Source organism: Marmota monax, unplaced genomic scaffold (genome assembly GCF_021218885.2).
Source record: "Marmota monax isolate L192 unplaced genomic scaffold, Marmota_monax_Labrador192_F-V1.1 WCK01_AAM20220418_F8-fsc00207, whole genome shotgun sequence".
NCBI classification, from domain to species: Eukaryota; Metazoa; Chordata; class Mammalia; order Rodentia; family Sciuridae; genus Marmota; species Marmota monax.
The window spans coordinates 1,966,410-1,971,048 of record NW_026692713.1 but is presented as its reverse complement, the minus strand read 5'-3'; positions in this window follow the sequence as shown (position 1 = coordinate 1,971,048).

Sequence of the window (4,639 nt, the reverse complement as noted above, 5' to 3'; positions counted from 1 at the left end):
TGTCCCGCTCCATGTGGTGTTCAAAGCCCCTGGAAGTCTGCAGCACACTGTATCTTTGGATCTATTTGTGGACTGCCCCTCCTGCTCCTCTGGGCTCCTCAAGGGCAGCAACCTCTGTCCCAGCCCCAACTGGGGCCTGCCACCACCTCCAGTCTTGAACCTGCTGGTGGCAGGTTTATGTATTTTTATTTGAACCAAGTCAGAAAGAAGAGCTCCTCATTGTCTTGCAGACTGAGGTGTCAGCCCCTCCCCCCGCCCCAGGAAGGTGCAGACCTTCTCCTCCTGTGAGCCTTGCCTGTTGCCTTTCTGCACCTGCTCCCTGCTCAGCACTCAGAGATGACTCAGAGAGGCCCAAAGTGAACCCCTTAATGTTACCCACTGCACCCACCTCCCCTGCTTGTCAAAACAAACATTAGCCAACTTGAGACATGAACCAACATTAAAAAAATAGTACATAGGATTTGGAATCTGGGCTCTGTTATTTCCTAGCATTTTGGCACCAATCAAATCATTTCAGCTCTTGAGGGTCAGTTTACCCTAGTCGAGGGGGTGCCCAGGCTCTGTGGGATTGAGAGTCACAGTTGCTCATGAACACAAATATGCTCATGTATTACAAAGCTTCCCAAATGTTAGCCACTTATTTGTTATCTTTCACCACTTTTGCTGCAGTCTCAACCACCTGTAAGATCATTTGCTTATATTGTCCTTTAAAGAACATTTAAGTCAATTTTTTTAACAGAGCTTTATGGTAAACAATAAAACCTGAAAAACAACAGTGCCTAATTTTCCCCCCTATTACAACATGGAAACAATTTTATAGCCAGTTCCTATGTCATCTGTGTCTGACTCAAATCATTTTGTCCCAGATGTTAGGAAATCTTGCATTACTGAATCCCATTCTACGCAGGAGGTCACACAGGCTGTTAGGAACAGGAGCTGCCACGCTCAGCGAGGCCCCTGCTCTTCCTAACTCGCTTTCCTCCCCGCCTCAGTTTTCCTTCTTCCCCAGCTTACTTTTAATTCCTCACAGGTGGAAAGCATGACCTCATGTCTGGTTTAGGATCCTAGTAACGGTGAGCAGTGCGGCTGGAGCTGGTGGTGTTTGCCTCACGCTGTTGACGGAGAAAAGAAAATCTCGAGGGTGACCAGGGGAAGGAACATTCAGGGGGCTGGGCAGTGGCAGGCAGCTTTGTCAATAACGTCAGCAGGAGGGGTCGGATGGAACAAGAAAGCACAGTTGTCCCAGCAAGACCCTCAGAGCTTGGCTCAAGGCTCCATCTAGCTAACCTAAGCCCAGCTGACCACTGCAGAATCCAATTTCCCCTGGAAAATGCCTCCGCCTTCCCCAAGCCATGGGTCCCACAGTTACAGTGGGCACATTGGCATGGACCACCCCTAGCGAAGAGTGCAGCTGGGCTCTAGACCAGGAACTCAGGGTCTTCAGAGTGGGGAGCTGGCATGGTTCCTGGGGCCTGGCCCAGGCAAAGTGACCACTCTCTTCCAGTCCAGGAGCCGTGAGCTGCATGGAAAGAATGTGAATGAAGACACAATTCTAAATGTAGAATCATGGACACTATGTGAGCCAGCATGCTCCCTAATGGCCCAGAAAAACAAGGCCCGCTTGTACATTCGGCAAGAGCATAAATAAAGCTGTCCTCAGGCAGCATGCTACAGTGTCCCATGCTTACAGTGACTTCAGTGGCCACAGCTTTCAGCAGGGCCTCTGGAACACTGTGGTAGCACTGTATCTGTCTAACGGTGCTGGTGAAACGGCCTAGTTATCACCTCGATGTGCATAATGATCAATAACTTAATTTTACAGCAAATTTAATCTGCTCTGCATCTGTATTAATTAGATATGTTCAAGTGTTGGTAATGAGGGCAATGCAGAATGGTTTCTGCAGTTAATTTCTGTTTCTGGTTATTGGAAGCTCCCATTCCTCCAAATAACCTGAGATAACTCTCCCGATTCTTCTACCCTTGGGACCTGTTTGTATGTGATTTCTTGTCAGGTGACATGTCATTGATAATGCCCAGATTTCTTTAGGAATCATTTCTGTAAACTTCTTCAGGAACCTGGTGCATTTTCCTGGCTTGATAATAATAAAATAAAAATGGTAGCTAGCACATGCAGAATGAGTACTCAGTGTTTTACACTGTTGTGAGTCTTTATGTACATAAACCTCCATATGATATGCTTTTTTTTTTTTTAAGAACCAGGGATTGAACCCAGGGTGCTTAACCACTGAACCACATCCCAACCTTTTTTGTTTTTTATTTTGAGACAGGGTGTCACTAAGTTGTTTAGGGCTTCTCTAAGTAGCTGAGGCTGGCCTCAAACTTGTGATCCTTCTGCCTCAGCCTCCTGAGTCACTGGGATTATAGTCATGTGCCACCATGCCCAGCTGTACACTCTTGATCCTAGAACCATTTTCTTCTACCAACATGAATTGCTGCTTATCAGAGAGCTAGGAAAGACAAGGTTAGGGAAACCAATATTTTCATTATGTTGCAGGAAATCACTTTTTGCCCTTTAGTCACTAAATTCTCACTCTATTCCTGTGTTGTGACAGTTGATGATTCTTCTTGTTTATTATTATTTTTAAATCTCCCATCTTTTTTATAGGTGCATTATAACTATATACAATGGTGAGATCATTATGTCCTATTGGAGTACACACATAATGTAATTTTATCAGTCTCCCTGGTACCTTCTCTTTCCCTTCATTCCTTTCCCCACTTGATCCACTTGAGCTACTCTACTGATCTCCCTCTTATCATTTTTATTATTGTTTTAATTAGTGCATTATACTTTAATGTATGTATGTATGTGTGTGTGTGTGTGTGTGTAAGTGGGACTCATTGTGGTATTTTTGTACATGGACATAGCATAATTTGCTAGATTTCATTCCCTTGCTCTTCCCCGTGTCCTCCCCTCCTCCCTCCCTTTCAATCCCCTTCCTCTTCCCTAATGCAAACCTCTTTTCAGATGAGGAAACTGAGGCTTGCAGAGTCCTGAAATGCCTCACAGCTAACAGAAATAGAAGCGGGTTTGTCCACCTGCCTCTCTGGTGGGTATGGTATGTCTTCATTGCACCCTGCAGCTAACAGCTCCACCAGCTCGAGCCCAGGATGCAGCCTCCTTCCACATACCTGTTCACCTTGGTTCTCACCAGATTCTTCTCCCTTGTGACAAACAGTCTGGTGAGAAGCAAAGTCTGGCTCAGGCACCTCCGTAGCCACTGATTTGTTATGGGAACCATGGGGATTCTGGGCCCCAGTGCTGGCACAGTTCAAATGTGTACCCAGGGCTGATGGCAAGAGGATACCTCCCTGGAGGTGGGCACCTCAGGGCTCAGGGCCACTCACCTGCTGAGGGGCTTGAGCAGTGGACCCCTTCTTCAGACACAATGTGGAAGGACGCTGCCTGCTCACGCCTGTCCAATGTCCAGCTCACAAGACTGGACTTGGGGGGAGCAGGACCTTGTTGGGGACTAACTTGAAAGCAGCCCACATGTCCAGGTGTCTGCATAGTCTGGCATTGGGATGGTGATTGTCACAGCCAACCGAGGGCCCGGCCTGGCTGAGAGATTCTCCCCCTCCCTACCCCACTATGAGCCGTCACCTTATATCAGAGAAAATATTCAGCATTTGTTTTTTTGGGATTGGCTAACTTCACTTAGCATTACCTTCTCTAACTCCATCCATTTACCTGCAAATGCCATGATTTTATTCTCTTTTATTGCTGAGTAAAATTCCATTGTGTATATATGCCACATTTTTTTTTATCCATTCATCTACTGAAGGGCATCTAGGTTGGCTCCACAGTTTAGCTATTATGAATTGTGCCTTTATAAACATTGATGTGGCTGTGTCCCTGTAGTGTGCTGTTTTTAAGTCCTTTGGGTATAGACCGAGGAGAGGGATAGCTGGGTCAAATGGTGGTTCTGTTCCCAGTTTTCCAAGGAATCTCTATACTGCTTTCCATATTGGCTGCACCAATTTGCAGTCCTACCAGCAATGTATGAGTGTGCCTTTTCCCCCACATCCTTGCCAACACTTATTGTTGTTTGTCTTCATAACAGCTGACATTCTGACAGGAGTGAGATGAAATCTTAGAGTAGTTTTGATTCGCATTTCCTGAACAGACACTTCTCAGAAGAGGATATACAATCAATCAACAAATATATGACGAAATGCTCAACATCTCTTTTTCCTTTTCAGATGGGGCTGCTGGAAGATTTAAAATGACATGAGACTCGCACTCTGTTTCTATTGCACTGTGCTGGGCCAGCTCTTCTTTGGGTAGTGGACCCTCACCCTCATTGCCCACTATTTCCATCAGGCTGGATTGCCTGGGTGCAGGGCTAAGGTGCTTGGAGGAGAGGGTCTCAGTTTCTCTGTGGGTAATTACTCTTGAGTCCAGACATTAAGCAGGAACTTTGGAAACTGTATTATTCCTATTTGTTTCTTCTATTCTCTGTAAAATATTGGGTCTTAAGAAGTTAAACTTTCTTCTAATGAAAAAAAAATGTGAGAATTGCCATTTTTTGAAGCTCCTAAGAAACACTGGCTGCTGGCATAGCTCTCTTATACAGTGGCTATATTCTGATCCTCCCAACCACTCTGGGAGATACTC